This window comes from Herpailurus yagouaroundi, unplaced genomic scaffold, assembly GCF_014898765.1.
Source record: "Herpailurus yagouaroundi ecotype Mexico unplaced genomic scaffold, PumYag 295, whole genome shotgun sequence".
In the NCBI taxonomy this organism is placed as follows: Eukaryota; Metazoa; Chordata; class Mammalia; order Carnivora; family Felidae; genus Herpailurus; species Herpailurus yagouaroundi.
In genome coordinates, this window is record NW_024412512.1 from 1,707,233 (window position 1) to 1,726,947 (window position 19,715).

Sequence of the window (19,715 nt, forward strand, 5' to 3'; positions counted from 1 at the left end):
AGTGGTGGGGTGGTGATGGGGGGCCGTGGGAGTTATTGTTACATGGGCATAGAGTCTTAGTTTTGCAAGATAGAAAGAGATCTGCAGGTGGATGGTGGTGATAGTTGCACAACAATGTGAATGTATTTGATGACCCTGAATTGTACTCTTAAAAATGGTTAAGATAGTAAATTTTATGTTGTGTATTTTGCCACAATTTAAAAAATGGATATAAGTATCTCAATTTAAGAACCAAATCCATGCTGGGGTGCCTAGGTGCCTCAGTCGGTTAAGCATCCGTCTTGGGCTCAGGTCATGATCCCATGATTTGTGAGTTCGAGCCCCGTATCGGGCTCTATGCTGACAGCTCAGAGCCTGGAGCCTGCTTTGGATTATGTGTCTCCCTCTCTCCCTCTCTGCCCCTCCCCTGCTTGCACACGCTCTCTCTCAAAAATAAACATTTAAAACATTTTAAAAAGAACCAAATTCCTGCTTCATACAATAACAGTCTCCTCTGGAATGGAGGAAAGGGCACATCGTCTTACATCAGAGTATTTGTTATCTGTTGCTGCATGATATCACTTCCAAACCTACAGATTGAAACATTTATTTTGCTAACAAACCTGCTATCTGGACAGGACTGGGTATTGACATCTCCGCTGCACTCTGTCACCACACAAAAGCCATTTGGAGTGTACTTTTGGCCAATTAGTTTTTACAGGGCCTACCATATCTTTTTATCCTGGAGGTCATAGAGAGCTTTCCAGCAAATAACAGTGTTAACACATAAAACAATATAGTATCTTTTTTTTTTTAATCCCTTTTAGCAAAAGTACCCTTTTAGTTCAGCATCAGCAAATCTGGCCTTTATCCAGTCTGAATGAAAATCAAAACCAAGTCATATAAAGACAAGGCTATTATCTCGGGTTGGACTCTGAAAACCACTGTTCGTTGTCTCTTCCTATCTTGTAAAACAGCGTTTCTTTAGTTTCATTTGCTGGGTTTTGGGGAATATGCATTATCAGTGGTCATTACTAGATGATAGCAAAGAGCATCAGTCAGATTTCAATAGAGGGTTAGACCAACTCAAGCATCGTCAGGCAGTGTATGGTTTTGAAGACTTTAGGATGCTGCTCAGGCCAAGGCTGAAGCTGAGGCACCTCCCCCTTGCACACGAGGGGCTCGTGTGCCCTCTACAAAATGCCTTACCTATGACCCTTGGGTTCTGCCAAATGGCTGCTAGTGTACCTAATGCTTCTTTGAACAACAAGCTACCATTTAGTGCCATCTGGCTTTGTGATCACAGCAATTTCCCCAATTTTGCGTCCCTCTCTGTATGTGGACCTGAGTCAAGCCAATTTGGTGGCTTCACTCCCTTTCTCTGAGAGCATTCCTAGCCATAAACATGGGTCTTCTAGGTCATGTGTTTACCTCTGTCCTTGAGTCAGGAGTTTTATGGAAATGAAATGTATGTAAATCTCCACATCATGCCCTACATAAACTTCTTTCCAAAACAAACTAAAGATAAATGTGAGAACTTAAACAATTTAAGAAGAAACTACAAGAGACTTTTAAAAAAGGACAACATTAGTAGAATAAAAGAGCAGCCCATAGAATGGAAGGGGAAAATTTCGATCTATGTATCTGGCAAAGGGCTTGTACATAGAATCTATCCCATGCCCCTACAAGTTAATAAGAAAAGTGTGGGCAATGCAAGAGAAAATGAAATCATTCACAAAGGAAGATATTCAAATAGCTAATATAGATTTAAATTAGATATAATTAGTTATAGATGTATAACTAGAATGGAGGTATTCAACTTGATTAGTAATCAGAAAAATGAAAATTAAAAGCACAATGAGATACCTGTACATTCCTACCAGAGTTGGTAAAATGAATATATATAAAACATGCAGGAGAATGCCACTTTGGGTGAAGATGTACAACAACTGGAATTCTCCCACACTTGTTTTGGAGTGTAAGTTGGTATAACCACGTTGGAAAAGTGATTCCAGTATCTATGAATGGTGAGAATATGCATTCCCTACATCCCATGCGTGTATATAGATATATGCCTCAAATAGAAACACATATATACTTTTCCCAAAAAGGTACTTACTAGAATGGCCAATACATCATTATTTATAATAGCCCGAAACTGGGAACTACTCAAATGTCCATCAGAAAGAGAAAGGATGGGGCGCCTGGGTGGCGCAGTCGGTTAAGCGTCCGACTTCAGCCAGGTCACGATCTCGCGGTCCGGGAGTTCGAGCCCCGCGTCAGGCTCTGGGCTGATGGCTCGGAGCCTGGAGCCTGTTTCCGATTCTGTGTCTCCCTCTCTCTCTGCCCCTCCCCCGTTCATGCTCTGTCTCTCTCTGTCCCCAAAATAAATAAACGTTGAAAAAAAAAATTAAAAAAAAAAAAAAAGAGAAAGGATGTTGTGGGGGTAATAGAAAATGACAATGCAACAACAACAACAACAACAACAACCAGAGACTGACAGTGTTGATTGGAACCCCAGATACACAAAAATACATGCTATGCAATTCTAATTAAATAAAATACAAAATAGGGGAATCTCTATTTTTTTTATGTTTGAAAAAGTTTTTTTTTTTTTTAATTTAACTCCATGGTAGTTAATATATAGTGTAATAATGGTTTCAGGAGTAGAATTTAGTGATTCATCACTTACTTATAACACCCGGTGCTCATCCCAAGTGCTTGCCTTAAGGCCCATCACCCATTTAGTCCATCCCCTCACCTGCCTACCTCCAGCAACCCTCAGTTTGTTCTCTGTATTAAGAGTCTCTTGTGGGTTGCCTGGGTGGCTCCGTTGGGTGTCCGACTTCAGCTCAGGTCATGGACTCATGACTCGTGAGTTTGAGCCATGTTGGGCTCTGTGCTGACAGCTGAGAGCCTGGAGCCTGCTTCGGATTCTGTGTCTCTCTCTACGCCCCTCCCCTGCTCTTGCTCTGTCTCTCCAAAATAAATAAACATTAATTTTTTTTAAAGTCTCTTACAGTTTGGTTCCCTCCATGTTTTTATCTTATTTTCCCTTACCTTTCTCTATATTCATCTATTTTTCTTAAATTCCACATATGAGTGAAATCATATGATATTTATGTTTCTCTGGTTGGCTTATTTTGCTTAGCATAATACATTCTAGTTCCATCCACATTATTTCAAATGGCAAGATTTCATTCTTTTTGACTGTCGAGTAATATTCTCTCTCTCTCTCTCTCTCTCTCTCTCTCTCTCTCTCTCTCTCTCACACACACACACACACACACACACACACACACACACACACACACACCCTACATCTTCTTTATCCATTATCAGTCGATGGATATTTGGGCTTTTTCCATAATTTGGCTATTGTTGATGGCGCTGCTATAAAAATTGGGGTGCAGGTGCCCCTTCAAATCAGCATTTTTATATCCTTTGGGTAAATACCTAGTAGTGCAATTGCTGGGTCATAGGGTAGCTCTATTTTTAATATTTTTTTAGTGTCTATTATTAATTTTTGAGAGAGAGAGAGACAGAGTGTGAGCAGGGGACGAGCAGAGAGAGAGGGAGACACAGAATCCAAAGCAGGCTCCAGGCTCTGAGCTGTCAGCACAGAGACCATGTGGAGCTATTTTTAATTTTTTGAGGAACCTCCTTACTCTTCTCCAGACTGGCTGCACCGGTTTGCATTCCCACCAATGCAAGAGTGTTCCCCTTTCTCCATATCCTCAGCAACATCTGTTGTTTCCTGTATTGTTAATTTTAGCCATTCTAACAAGTGTGAGGTGGTATCTCATTGTGGTTTTGATTTGTATTTCCCTGATGGTGAGTGATGTTGAGCATCTTTTCATGTGTTTGTTAGCCATTGGATACCTTCTTTGGAAAAGTGTCTATTCATGTCTTTTGCCCATTTCTTCACTGGATTATTTGTTTTTGGAGTGTTGAGCTTGATAAATTCTTTATAGATTTTGGATATTAACCCTTTATCAGATACATCATTTGCAATATCTTCTCCCATTCCATCAGTTAGTTGCCTTTTAGCTTTGCTAATTTTTTCCTACTCTGTGCAGAAGCTTTTTATCTTGATGAGGTCCCAGTGCTCATTTTTGCTTTTATTCCCCTTGCCTTCAGAGACATGTCTAGAAAGAAGTTGCTGTGGCCAAGGTCAAAGAGGCTGTTGCTTATCTTCTCTAGGATTTTGATGGTTTCCTGTCTTATATTTAGGTCTTTCATCCATTTTGAGTTTATTTTTGTGGATGGTGTAAGAAAGTGGTCCAGGTTAATTCTATTGTATGTCACTGTCCAGTTTTCCCAACACCGTTTGCTGAAGAGACTGTCTTTTTTTTTTTTTTCATTTGATACTCTTCCTTGCTTTGTCAAAGATGAGTTGGCCACACATTTGTGTGACCATTTCTGGACTCTCTATTCTGTTCCATTGACCTGTGTGTCTGCTTCTGTGCTAGTACCATTCTGTCTTGATGATTACAGTTTTGTAATACAGCTTGAAGTCCAGAGTTGTGATGCCTCTGGCTTTGGTTTTCTTTTTCAACATTACTTTGGCTATTCGGGGTCTTCTGATTCCACATAAATTTTAGAATTGTTTGTTCAAGCTCTGTGAAGAATGCTGCTATTATTTTGATAGGTATTGCATTGAATACGTAGATTTCTTTGGGTAGTATAGGCATTTTAAACAATATTTGTTCTTTCAATCCATAAGTAAAGAATGTTTTTCCATTTCTGTGTCTTCAGTTTCTTTCATAAGCTTTCTCTAGTTTTCAGCATACAAATCTTTTACCTCTTTGGTCAGGTTTATTCTTGGGTATCTTATGGTACTTGGTGCAATTGTAAATGGGATCAATTCCTTGATTTCTTTTTCTGTTCCTTCGCTATTGGCGTATAAAACTGCAACTGATTTCTGTATATTGATTTTATATCCTGTGACTTCGCTGAATTAATCTATTAGTTCTAGAGTTTTTTGGTGGAATCTTTTGGATCTTCCATATAGAGTACTATGTAGTCTGTGAAGAGTGAGAGTTTGACTTCTTCCTTGCTGATTTGGATGCCTTTTATTTCTTTTTTGTTGTCTGATTGCTGAGGCTAGGACTTCCAGTACTGAGTTGAACAACAGTGGTGAGAGTGGACATCCCTGTCATGTTCCTGACCTCAGGAGGAGAAAATATGTGAATCTCATTCATGCTCTTATCTTTAGGGGATAATGCCTGGAAGGGAGCACAAATTGAGCTTCAGGTGCTGGCAATGTTCTGTTTCTTGATCTGGTGCTGATTGTATGGGTGTGTTAACTTTATAAAAATTCAGTGAGCTGTCTTATAATATGTTCACTTTTCTGTATTCCTGTTGCATTTATATAAAAACTCAAAAAGGAACAAATGGAAAACATGACTGTGAATAGGTCAGCAAAATTAAGAACTTCAAGGGTGGAGTACCAACAATTTACAGTTGAAGAGAGGCTTAGTGCAAAGTAAGATAACATAGAAGAAAATATCCCTGATGAAGCCCACAGAGGCAAAGCTGTGGTAAGTACAGAGGAGAGGATATGAAACATGATATTCAAAATTATAGATCTTAGAATGTGGCAAAAGGGGGTAAAATTATACTTAACAGCAGAACTCTGTTCTAGTACCTATGTAAAATATAACTTAAATGTTAGATCTGTATCCAACCTCAGTAAACCCAACAGCTCACTCTACCCTCTCCCCGTGGAAGACAAAATCTTGCCTGTGAGAAGCCTGGGGTACAAACTGTCTTACTTTCAATAAAAAATTCAGTCCAGTAGGAAAATTCTGACAGGTCAGAATTCATGCTGTTCCATATGCATTTTTTTTTCTTCTGAGGAAGCCAGGTCACCAGTGCTGTTATTAAAATAGTTCTTCCTCAGAGGAGGTAGGGAAGCATCATTTGTATTGGAAAATGAACTCAGGAAAGAAAAGCATTTAAGATTGAGGCATAGCTCTTGCTCTCTCTCTCAAAATAAAATAAACTTAAAAAAATAAAATATATTAACTTTATACCAAATTGTCAAACTATTTTTTCTAATAATTATCTGTAGAATTTTTTGTGTGTTTTCAATGTAAACCATCATATCACCTGCAAACAATACGTTTAATTTCTTCTTTTAAAGAACTTATGCCTGGGGGGTGCCTGGGTGGCTCAGTTGGTTGAGTGCCTGACTCTTGATTTCAGCTCAGGTCATAATCCCAGGGTCGTGGGATCGAGCCCTGAGTCAGGCTCCATCGTGAGCATGGAGCCTGCTTAAAATCCTCTCTTTCTCCCTCAGCCCTTCTTTCCCTATGCACACATGCTCTCTCTTGGAGATAAAATTAAAAATTAAAAAAGAAGAGCTGTTCCTGTAATTTATTTTTCTTATCACATTATCCAGGACTTTCGATGCCCCATTAGATAGAAGTAATTATAGCGAACATCATGGTATTATTCTTTATTTTATTTTATTGAAATATAATTGGCATGTAACATTGTATTTGTCTTGAGTGGACGACATAATGATTTTATATATGTAGACATTGCGAAATCACTACAATAAGTCTAGTTAACACCCATCCCCATACTTAGAGTGGAGATTACTTTAAGTTTCTTCCAGCGAAGCACCCCTCACTATCTCACAGGGGAGTGTGTGCTGTCCCTTTGTTTGGGGCTGCGAACGGTACAGTCACCTCTTCCGCCATCATGTCCACCACCAGGTCCCTCCGAGTCCAGCCACTTCACTGTCGTTCCCTTCGCACCTGGCAGACTTTCAGCGGCTTCCCTCAGCAGCCAGCGGGAGAAAGGAAGAAGGTTGAGGCCCAGGAAACCACCTGCAGCTCCTCCTGGGCACCCGCCGGAAGCGGCTGTGAGGCCCAGGGGGCGGGGACTTCTGCCGTTTCCGGCCGGCCCGCGCGTCTCTTCCGGGAAGTCGGCAGGCGCCACTTCCACGACAGGAGGGAGGTTTGGCCTGCCCTGGGACACTCGGCAAAGGTCAGAACTGTCAGCTGCCTCTGGGAACAGCTGGTCTGCAGGGGGTGCTGTGCGTGTTGGGGGAAACCCGAGGGGCAGATCAAGGCCTTGCAGGGCCGTCTTTCTTCGAGCCGAGTTTCCTGCGGGTGTGCCCCAGAAAGTGAGTGACCGGGCGCACGGAGGGGCGGACCCCGCAGACCTGGCCTGGAGCCTTGGGGATGCTTAGGGAGCCAAAGAGCCTGTGGTTCCGGGTGTGGACTGCGCATGTGCGGCCCTGAGTCTGGCAGCGCTGTGACTGCGCATGTGCATGTCTGTGATGGAGGGTTGAAGGGGCGAGAAGGTGGAGTGCGCCCGGCCGCGTGCTGCTGAGCTGCCGGTGCTGCAGAGCCGGCTTCTCCCGCGAGGGGTGTGGGCCACCGTCTCGGCTTTCACTGCCCGTTTTCTACTCCCGCTCACCTCGCTGCAACGTGGTGCTGCTCCAGGGAAATATTGACAGGATGGGGACAGATGCGGATCCCTTAGTGAACTCTTTCAGCCAAACGTCCAGAACTGGGTTTGGGGTGGGGTTTTGAAAGCAGGGGACTCCTGCCCTCGAGGGCCCCGCTTGACAAAACCAGGTCCGCCGTTGTTTCGAACCAATAGTTCTTTCAGAGCTCAGATTCCCAGGACCCTGTAGAGCAAATGCCCTGTCCCTTCTGATGTGGGGCCGTGGAGTGGACAGTTAAGAAATAATTCTCGAGACATTTTTGGTGCAAAAAGGTGCTTTTATTATGGCACAGGGACCCGTGGGCAGGAAGAGCTCCGCTGGGATTGTGAGGAGTGACTGATTCTATACTTTGTAGTTAGTGGAGGTTAGGGATGGCCTAAGTGCCTGACGAATTCGGAAGCAAGCCTTCCAGGACCTTGAGGGGCTAGCTGCTGTTGAGGTTATCTACTGTCGTCTCATAAAACATCAGTCGTGAGATACTTCCGACGTATCGGTGAGCCATATGTTTGAATGATGATTGTTAACGCATATCTGGGGGGCAGCTTATGATGATCAGAGTGACGTCACAGTAACCAGAGCAAAGCTGTAGTGGCAAAACATTAAAAGGAGTCCTTGACGGAGCTGCAGGAGGGTGACAATCGGTATGCCTCATGAATCCTGCCTGGAGACAACTAGCTGAACAGCAAAATCCGGCCGTTGCTCCTTTTTCTCCCATCCGCTTCCTTCCCTCTGGCATCCCGGAGCTAAGGGCAGGCAGGGGCCAGGAGGGTGTCACCTAATTTCTGAGTGGATTCCAAGAAAGGCGTGACGGCTCAAGACTCCCTCCTATCTGTATCTGCCATTCTCTGTAACATCATTGAGGAGGTGGAGAGAGTTGTTTTGCTTACCTAAAAATCAAGGTGCTGGTATGGGTTTCTGTTGTTGGCTCAGGCATATGCGAAACAGTAAAATGCAGTCTTTTGCGTGTAGTTCTGTGAGTTTTCAGCAATGTGTACAGTGGCACCAATATCATAATACAGACTAATATCTCACTCCCAAATAATCACTAGCGCTGCCCATTTGTAGTCAAGCCCTTCCCCATCCTTACACTCTGATCCGTTCTACATTCTAAAACCATACCTTTTGGGGCGCCTGGGTGGCTCAGTCGGTTGAGCGTCCGACTTTCGGCTCAGGTCATGATCTCACAGTTTGTGGGTTCGAGCCCCGCATCAGGCTCTGTGCTGACCTCTTGCTCAGAGCCTGGAGCCTGCTTCAGATTCTGTGTCTCCCTCTCTCTCTGCCCCTCCCCTGCTCACGCTTTGTCTCACTCTGTTTCTCAGAAATAAATAAAATGTAAAAACAAATTTAAAAAAAATAAATAATAAAACCATACCTTTTTTTTTTAATGTTTATTTATTTTTGAGACAGAGAGAGACAGAGCATGAATGGGGGAGGGTCAGAGAGAGAGGGAGACACAGAACCTGAAGCAGGTTCCAGGCTCCGAGCCGTCAGCACAGAGCCTGATGTGGGGCTCGAACTCACAAACTGTGAGATCATGACCTGAGCTGAAGTTGGTCCCTCAACCGACTGAGCCACCCAAGTGCCCCTGGATAAGCAGTTTTAAAGGGGAAACTGCTGGGGCGCCTGGGTGGCTCAGTCGGTTGAGCATCTGATTTGGGCTCAGGTCATGATCTTGTGGTCGGTGAGTTCGAGCCCCCCGTCAGGCTCTGTGCTAACAGCTGAGAGCCTGTTTCAGATTCTGTGTCTCTCTGTCTCCTTCTGTCTCTCTGTCTCTCTCCCTCTCTGTCAAAAATAAATAAATATAAAAAATTTAAAAAAAATAATAAAGGGGAAACTGCTTAACATTATAAGAATAAGAAAATTCACATTAAATTCTGAGGCCAAAACGTATGTTCAAAAAGACAAAATTACAGTATTGTTTTGATAATCCATAATTGTATTGGAATATTTTATTTTATTTAAAAAATTTTTTATTGTTTTATTATTTTTGAGAGAAAGAGAGACTGAGAGCAGGCAGGGAAGGGGCAGAGAGAGAGGGAGACACAGAATCGGAAGCAGGCTCCAGGCTTTGAGCTTTCAGGACAGAGCCCGACGCGGGGCTCGAACTCACAGACCACGAGATCATGACCTGAGCCGAAGTCGGATGCTCAACCGACTGAGCCACCCAAGCGCCCCATGAATAAATGTTTAAAAAAAATGAGGGTGATTATAGAGGAAATGTGTTTCCATAACATGTCTTTGTAAGTATTAGACTTTAAGCATTGAGACTCAAGAAAATTGAATTACTATTTTGCCAAAAGTGTTTCTCAGAATGAGAATTGCCCCAAAACAATAGGGTTAAGCCTCTTTGAGTTACTATGCGGAAAGGCCTTTCTCACTGTGACTCGATCAGTAGAGGAAAACTATTATGCTCTGTGAAGTTATTCACTTCAGGTTAATTCATAACTTTGTAAATGAACAAGCAGGCCATCTCCTCCCTAAACCTGATCTGATAGTTACCAGCAACCTACCCCATATAAATGCAGGAGACATGCTTTATTTAAAGTATTGGAAGTCCCTTTTTTTTTTTCTTAATGTTTTTTTTAATTTATTTTATTTTATTTTATTTTATTTTTTGAGACAGAGAGAGACAGAGCATGAGCAGGGAAGGGGCAGAGAGAGAGGGAGACACAGAATTGGAAGCAGGCTCCAGGCTCTGAGCCATCAGCACAGAGCCCGATGCGGGGCTCGAACTCACAGACCGTGAGATCATGACCTGAGCTGAAGTCGGACGCTCAACCGCCTGAGCCACCCAGGTGCCCCTTGGAAGTCCTTTAAACGGGAAGTCCTGCCTGGGGGGCTCAGTTGTTGAGGGTCCTGATGAGGGAAACAAAGCCAAGAAAAATGTAGTTTAAATTAAATTCCCATCGGTAGATGTCAGAGGCCTGCAGGGTGTAACGCTCCCCAACGCATTGATAGCTGCCCTAATGCCTCAGTGTTTATACTTCCTTAAACACTAAAAGCAACCTATCTTGACAATAGCTAAATCTTCAGGGTCCTGTGAGACCCTGCTTTCAGCATCCAGAAATTCCTTGGTGACTTACAACCCCCTCCCTCCACAAATTTGAAAGTATATAATCAGTCATCCCTTACAACCCCAGTGCAGCTCTTCCTGCCCACAGGTCCTGTCCCTGTGCTTTACTAAAACCACCCTTAGCACCAAAGACATCTCAAGAATTCTTTCTGGGTCGTTTGTTCATGAACCCCACTCCAGATTTCATCAGTAGATTTTATCTACTAAGCTGACTCCTGTCTTTCAGCTCAGGTCATGATCCCAGGGTCGTGGGATCAAGCCCTGTGTAGGGCTCTGTGCCGAGTCTGGAGCCTGCTTGGGATTCTCTCTCTCCCTCTGCCCCTCTCCCCAGCTCTCTTTCTCTCTCTCTAAAATATAAGTAAATAAAACGTAGCCTCTTTCGCTGTGCAAAAGCTTAAAAAAAAAAAAAAAGATTGGAAGTCTAATACAGCAGGAGATTTACTTCCAAAATGGAAGGGCCCCTCCTGGGTCACATCATGTTCTGTGACATTCCTCATGGACTCATATATCAAGAATTAGACCAGTACGTCACTCACAGGAATCCAGTGTGCCTGCTAACGTGCCTTTTTATTCCTGTGAACTTGTGGAAGATCCATGGCACCAAGATGCCTTCAGTGCCATAAGTTCAAACTGACAGATGGTCCTGTCTGCTGAAGGAGACTCCCATATGTTATCAACTCTAGCCACAGCTGCCTCTGCCTTTAGCAAGTCCTACACATACGTGCCCACCTGACCAATGTTGACCCATAGGTAGGGACCTCGCTGCCCCCCTATTTAGCCGATTAGTTACCGAAGGCCTTCCGCTTTTAGCAACCTTATAGATTGAAGGGTCAACACTGTTTAGAGGGGAGTGGTGAGGAAAGCAAAGGCAAAAGAAATGTAGATAAAATTAACTGTCCTTACAACCATTGACAGATACTTGAGACAGGCAGAATAGGACAGCCCTCTGGGAACTGACAGCTGCCTTATGGTTAATGCTTTGCTAGAGGCAAAAGGCAGCCTTAGCTTGACATTAGCCAGACCTCCAGGATCCTGTCAGTCTTCTTTAACATGTGAAAACGCCTTCGGAAACTTCCTTTATATCTACCCTCCCCTCCACCAAGATATGTGGTGGCAACCATCCTTGAAACCTAGGCCCCCTGATACACATCTGAAGGGTCTCGGGATTAATGTTTTACTAGACAGTAGTCAGTAACCTTCTCTTACGAGCAGCCAGCCCCTCAAGGTCCTGGAAGCCTTGCTTCCAAATTCCTTTGAGACTTCTGCTATTCCTAACGCCAACTAACCAAAAAGTATGTAACCAGTCGCTTCTCACAATCCCAGCGCAGCTCTTTTCGACCACGGGTCCTGTCCCCTGTGCTTCAGTAAAAACACCTTTTTGCGGTGAAAATGTCTCAAGAATTCTTTCCTGACTTTTTGCTCTCAGACCCCACATCACATCAGTTTAATACTTACGGCTCTTTTCGTAAGATTTCTTGGTGTTTTTCATTCAGTTCAATATTAACTGGGGTGAGATGTACAGAGAGTCATGAGTCCCTCTGCGAAAGTAGCCACCAGGGCGTATTTGATCCTTATCAGAACAAGGCAGACTATAGGTCAGCCTTCTGGTGAACATTTTTCTGATTCTGTCCTTCATCATTTCCTCCCTGACCAATCTTCGGTCCTTAAATCTTTAAGGTTATTGAAAGGTGAAGTGCTCACCTTCTGTAACTTCTTCAAACTGACAGGTGGCGGGAGGAAGAGGACGGAGGGAGGCGGGGAGGGAAAAGCGGGGGAGGGGAGGGAGTGGGTGGGGGGGAGGTGTTCCTACCTATGGACTGCAATTGGTCACTATGTGTCCCAAAAAGTCACTATTACAGAAAGCCATTGCTGGAGAGTCCAGAGTAGACACAGTAATAAGGATCAAGGAGTCAGAAACTGCGATTGTGAATCTCGACAATAGGAGAAAACACAGAGAAAGAGACAACATATTAGGATTGACATTATGATAAAAATAGGAAGTGTGATAAGAAGATCCTTTAGTGGGGGACTATAATCCACCCCACCCAGGAATGTAACCAATGGTTAAAAGACTATGTAGGGTCCTTAAGAGCACCAATTTAATTATTTATATCACTATCCTGTTACATTTTTCTTATGATCTGGAGTGCAAATGCCACGTCCTGCTGAAAAATGCCCCATGTTCCTCCTTGTGTTCTGTTAAGACATCTACTGTCTTTCTATTTTATAGAATTGCTTTACGCATTCGGGTGACGTTAGTGTTTAATAGGGTTGTGCTATTTTGAGGGTCATTTAAGGCCTTAATTGTGTATTTATCAAGGGCCCCCGTGAGCCATACGACCTCTTCCAGACCTCCTGATGAAAGAAACATTGGTGTCAGATGGTCATACCTTTGGAACAGGGAGCTTGTCCATCGTTGTTATGAGCCCATCTGTGGCTTGGCATATTCAGTTAAAATTCTGATAGTTTGATGATGATAAGACAAAGGCCTGTTAGGACCTGCAGAGTCCCAAGTAACATTTACCACGGGCCAGAAAGAAACATTCTTTTTAGGGATAGAAATATTCCTATATGTGCTGGTATTGGGGTGATGTATTATACTGGCTATGTATTGATACAAATAACGCTAATCTGTACCCTGTAATGGAGAAACCCACCAGGCTCAGCATCACGTTGTGCACATTGTAAAAAAAAAAGAGTTGGCATTTAGGTACCGTGTGTACATCTACTAAAACTTTGGATACTTTAGCAGAGTCATCTGGGATAAATACACAACATTTAGTCTCAACGTTAGCATGATAGCTCTTTTCTTTGACTTGCAGCCAGGATTAGGTTTTGGAGGGCCACTTTTTGAATTTGTGGGCGACTGCAGGTTGGGCCTGGTTAAAGGTGGCCGGCCACTGTATGCTTGGCTAAAGCTTCTACTTGTAATGTTACATCACAGAGGCAGCTCCCAGAACAAATAGGGCTAAAACAATTAAGAAGCCCCCTTTGCCCGATGTCTGGTCTTAACAATATCCTAATTACAAGGAATCATTGGCAAGTGGGAGATGAGTTGTCCCAGGAGATAAGGGCGTCCCCAAGTGTATTGTCCAATCCAGTCATAAGGAGAGTGGGGCCATCCATTAACTCCATAAGTCCATAGTTAACCCCCATGGAGTGGTTTACGCTCTGACTTTTAAGGAGCGGTTTTGACATCCCAGCCGCATAGAATTGATCGAGGTGAGAGCTGAGTTATATAGTTGTTGGGGAGTTCATCCCATTGTCCAGTTGGTTAAATAATCATATGCCTTTGGGTCCTTTTATTATCCCCACAGAGTAACAAGCAGGAAGATTGCATCCATATGAACAAGTATGGCAGTCTCTCTGAAGTTCGCCTCAAGTTGTGTAGCTTAGGCAAATGTTTAAAGACAATTGAAAACTAGAATCTAACATCCAGAAGGATGTGTTGTTGAAAAATAATTTTTCTGTCAAAATTCACCCTTATTCCCAGGGATAGCCGAATCAAAACGAATTCGTTTATGAAACAAGTCCAGTTTTAACAAACTTGACCTAATTACTTACCAAAGCTCAGCAAGAATAGTGATTGTTCATATAGATCCTTTATTTTTTGTCTTATTTTTTTTTAATGTTTATCTATTTTTTTTTTAATTTAAATTCAAGTTAGTTAACCTGCAGTGTAGACTTGGCTTCAGGAGTAGGACCCAGTGATTCAGCTCTTACATATGACACCCAGTGCTCATCCCAACAAGTGCCCTCCTTAATGCCCATTACCCATTTAGCCCATCCCCCACACTCCTCCCTCCAGCAACCTCAGTTTGTTCTCTGTATTTAAGAGTCTCTTATGGTTTTCCTCTCTCCCTGTTTTTATCTTATTTTTCCTTCCCTTCCCCTCTGTTCAGCTGTTGTGTTTCTCAAATTCCACATATGAGTGGAATCATAGGATCTCTGTCTTTCTCTGATTTATTTTGCTTAGCATAATGCCATTCAGTTCCATCCACGTTGTTGCAAATGGCAAGATTTCATTCTTCTTCATCGCTGAGTAGTATTCCATTGTGTGTGTGTGTGTGTGTGTGTGTGTGTGTGTGTGTGTGTGTATACACCATGTCTTCTTTGTCCATTATCAGTCAATGGATGTTTGGGCTGTTTCCATAGTTTGGCTACTGTTGATATCTATTTTTGAGAGAGAGAGAGAGAGAGAGAGAGAGAGAGGGCGCACAGCAGGGGAGGGGCAGAGAGAGAGAGACAGAGGATCCAAAGCAGTCTCTTTGCTGATCGCAGAGAGCCATGGGGCTCAAACTCACAAACTCACAAACTGAGAACAGATTCTTGCTGAACTTATGCAAGTAATTATAATTGCCGTGAAAGCAAAAATACTCGCTGAGTTTCTGAATTCTGGATGGTTCTGGGAGGGAGAAAAGCGAAATGATTCAGTATGTTCAAAAAGGGATATTTTATCATTTCCCTCATTTTATTGGGTCCTATGTCATTAGTTTTTGTTCTGTTTGAATGCAGCTTTTTCTGTTAATTCTGGAAATTCTTATTCAGCTTGGTTTTATGATTTTAAAGATAGCAAAACCTATGTTTGTCAAAAGTCCTTTTTATGACTATCCTTGACGATGAAACACGTTTTGTGAGGACTTCAGCACAAGAACTAACATGATTTACCAAAGAAAAGAAAACGGGGCAAAACAACCCACCAACTCAGAAATGGCCATGGTCAAAGATCTGATAGGAGAGTTCATTATAATGCCAATGTCAAGGAAAATCTGCTTATTTCCATGACACACGATATTTCAATAATTCAAGTAATGAGTTTCCACCAGGACATAGTAAAACTTGAGGAATTTCATATATTTTCTAGAATAGTTACAGCATCTGCCCATTCAGTATGATGTAAGGCTTATCATCACTGGCTTGACAGGGCTTTCCAATTAGCATACAAAATAGACAAGACTAATTAACTTTCCCATTTAAATCTTGGAAAGTTTGTTAGAAACCTCAGGAAATTTTATTTTCTAATGTTTTAAATGTTCTTTTATTTTTGAAGGAAAGAGACACAGAGTGTGAGGGAGAGAGGGGCAGACAGAGAGGGAGACACAGAATCTGAGGCAGGCTCCAGGCTCTGAGCTGTCAGCACAGAGCCCCAGGCAGGGCTGGAACCCACGAACCACGAGATCATGACCTGAGCTGAAGTCAGACGCTTAACCGATGGAGCCACTCAGCCGCCCCAGAAACCTCAGAAAATTTTAAGGCACAAGCCTGAAATAGGGTTCCATATCATAATAAATTTAATATTTATGTTTAATCAAGGCGGCAGTAGGATTCTGCAGGAAGCCATATAATTGTTGGCAAAACTTAGCTGCTTTATTTTATTTTTTTAACGTTTATTTATTTTTGAGACAGAGAGAGGCAGAGCATGAACGGGGGAGAGTCAGAGAGAGAGGGAGACACAGAATCGGAAGCAGGCTCCAGGCTCTGGGCCATCATCAGCCCAGAGCCCAACGCAGGGCTCGAACTCACGGACCGTGAGATCGTGACCTGGCTGAAGTCGGACGCTTAACCGACTGAGCCACCCAGGCTTCCCAAAACTTAGCTGCTTTAACATTGAGAAGTTTTTAACTTTGTTAAGTAATCAAAGACCTGATAAAGACGAAACTTAGAAGCTTTGGTTTTCTGGGCAGATAAAGAGAAGAGAAAAAAAAAATAACAACCTTTGTTTGTACTTTTCTTATCAAGAGTGGACCAGCAATCCAAGAAAACTTTGTCGTTTTAACAGAGAGAAAAGCTGAATTTCAATTTTATACCAGTATACTTTTATTTTTTTTTAATTAAAAAATTTGGGGGGGGGGCACCTGGCTGGCTCAGTCGGTTCACTGTCCATCTTTGGCTCAGGTCATGATCTCACGGTCCATGGGTTCGAGCCCCGCATCGGGCTCTGTGCTGACAGCTCGGAGTCTGTTTTGGATTCTGTGTCTCCCTCTCTCTCTGCCCCTCACTCATGCTCTGTCTCTCTCTGCCTCTTAAAAATAAGTAAACATTATTTTTAATGTGAGTGTGAGGAGAGGAGAGGCAGAGAGAGAGGGGAGACACAGAATCCGAAACAGGCTCCAGGCTCTGAGCTGTCAGCACAGAGCGCGACCTGGGGCTCAAACCCACAAACTGGGAGATCGTGACTTGACCAAAGTCAGCCGCTTAACTGACTGAGCCGCCCAGGCGCCCCTAACTCTCTGGTTTTTCTAGGTCACGGTGCCTTCCGTTCTCAGGAAGTAGGCCCCAAGTCATGTTCTTGTCTAGCCTGACCACAATCCACATCCTGGATGAGCTCGGGACAGAGCCCCTTGAAAACCTGTCACCTCCTGCTCCGCCCTGCCCAGGATCCACCCCTTCCCCCACCCTCCACGGTGGACACAGCTACAACCTTCTCATGCCCTAAAAAACCCTTCAAAGGCCCAGCCTGCCAGGAACCAGGGCCGACATTTCTCTAGATGTCCGGTCCCTCTCCTCCCTTGGAGACAGAATCAGCTCCATCCCGCCTGTGGCTCTGCTCTCTCTGCACATCCTCACTGCCTGTGTCACCGGCCAACCCCACACGGCTAGCATGGCCTTCTATGTTTCAAAGTCCTTTAGGACCACGTTCAGACAGTGATCTCAAATAAATTTCTTTCCAGTGTGAAATGTCCACTTGAAATTGTTTTTTAATGTTTATTTTTGAGAGAGAGAGAGAGAGAGAGAGACAGCAAGGGAGGGTCAGAGAGAGAGGGAGACACAGAATCCGAAGCAGGCTCCAGGCTCTGAGCTGTCAGCACAGAGCCCGACATGGGGCTCGAACCCATGAAACCGTGAGATCATGACCTGAGCCTAAGTCAGACGCTCAACTGACTGAGCCACCTAGGCACCCTGTAAAATTTTTTAAGTACATGTCATATCTGTGGTTGTTTGAAGAGTTCCGGCTTCTGGGCCTGGGTTCTGTTAAAAATAAGACCACAAGTCCAAAATGGAATCACTTGCTAAGCTCCTTGTCACCAGACCAAGAGTTAACTTATTTCAGTTTCGGCCTCTCCCAGAAATGGAATCTTAAACCAGTCAATCAGGAACGACCTGGTCAGCACTAGTGAGGTCGCCGGGCTGCTAGACCCCTGCCCTCCCGGAAGGAAAGGTGACCTCCCACCATCCATCCACTTTTTGTCTAATAGAACTTCCTGTCCCCACTCCTCCTGCCTGTGAGCCTTTCATTTTGTGCAGCTCCTCCGAGCTCCCTTGTATCCGCGAGATGGCATGCTGCCTGAGTCATGAATCATTGAATAAAGCCAACAAAGATCTTTAAAATGAATTCAGTTGAGTTTTGCTTTTTAAACAGTTCCAACTTCCCATGAGCGCCAAGCTCTCAGGAAGCTGTGGGTTTCCTGATTTAAAGTGCACGTGTGTCCAAAAAAAACAAAAAACAGAAAACAAAAACTTGGATGTGTCATAAGGACGAACTTGACTTAAGTAGGAACAAAATGAGCCCAGAAGTCTGCAAAGGTCTCAAACCAGACAGAAAGGGGCTTTTCTTTTCCAGGTAAGAAGGGGAGAGTGCACTGATGAGGACAGACCGGAGGACAGCAGGACCAGCGGGGTGGGGACAGGGCAGGGCACCCTGTGGTCAACTTGTTCTCAGGAGAAACAGACCAGGAGCTGGTTCTCAGTCCCGGTGTTTGCTCAGTCCCGGGGGTGGCCCAAACTTTGGGGCCTGAATGGAGAGAACCTGATAACCAAGGGGCAGGAAATGAGATGTGGGGAACCCTTGGTCAAACCCCAGACGCTGCGGAGGGCAGGGCTGGGCCTCAGGGTGTCCAAGGTCACATGTCAAAACAGCTGGGTCACTGTTGAGTGTCTTTGTTCCTAGAGGAAGGACACAGAGCCACCAGGACCTCGTCCCCAGGCTGACCCCCGACCCCTGAAGTCTCCAGACTCTCCTGTCCCGTCCAGGCCTGTCCCCTCTTGTCCCAGCTCTGGACAAGGGGGCGCTCCGCAGGGACACTGAGTCAGGACTTCTGGTCCAGGAGGGGGATGTACGTGGTTTCTGCCTCTGCGTCCTCGGCAGCAGGGTCCGGTTGCAGGAAGGCGGCCGGGCAGGGGAGGCTGAGGCCAGAACCCAAGTTCACACGGGCTCAGCCATGTGCCTATCACGCAGGACCCACGAAGCACTCTCCAGTCAAGTTGGCCAGGCATGGAGAGCCAGGAGCCCTGACCAAACCCAGTGCCAGTGCTGGGGCGCTGCCCAGTGGGCGGATGTGGGGGCAACTTCCGAAGCTCTGTTGGGTCACAGGTTCTGGGAGAGGAGTGCAGATTGTTCAGGGTGCGGGGAGCTACAGCATCATCCAAGGGGGAGGTCTCCTAGCCTCGTGGACGTGGCTCTGTGCACCTGTCCTTGGGGCCCCAGGTGTCGCCACCATGTTACCCTCACCTGGTAGGACCAGGGAGACTGGGAGGGGCTGGTTCCCACTTGAGCGGGCTGGACGTGGCCGCAGCCTGGGTCTCCCAGTACTGTAGGGGTCCCCACCACAGTTTATGCCCCTGGCCGTGGGCTGGGGTCCCGGTATCCCGTCCATCCCCTCTTTCCACAGGGGTCTGCACTCCAGTCCTTGGCCGGGTGGCATCTGAGGGAGGACCAGAGGGCAGCAGGCACTGCCGGGAGGGGCTTGGGGGAGCCGTGGAAAGACCTGCCGTAACTGAGGCTGGAGGGAAGGGAGGGAGACTCAGGAGAGACCAATGTAAAGCCCTTTTGGTCTTAGGCTGACCCTTAACCTAAAAGTCATCGTGATCTGACTCATGAGAAACCACAAGACCCTGCTCCCTCCAGCAGTAAAAGCCACAAAGGCTGGACATGCTGAAAATTGCCCGCTGTGGGTAGTTCCACAACCTTAAGACAAAGGAAAAACTCACCTCAATGATGAACCCAGAGTTAGAGAGTAAGTCCTTTTCTGTACGGTTAGCTAATTAAAATAAAATAAAATAAAACAAACTTATAAAACCTTTCGTTAGAGGCAAGGGAGGGTTGTCTTCTGGGTCATCTGGGAGGAGAGGCCATCATTGTGTGAAGGATCTCCTTTCTTACCTCTATCCTTAGTAAATCTTTGTCCCTTTCCTTAAATGGCTTGCCCTTGAATTTCTTGTGCAAAGCCAAGATCCCTCTCAGGGCCTTGCTGCTCTGAC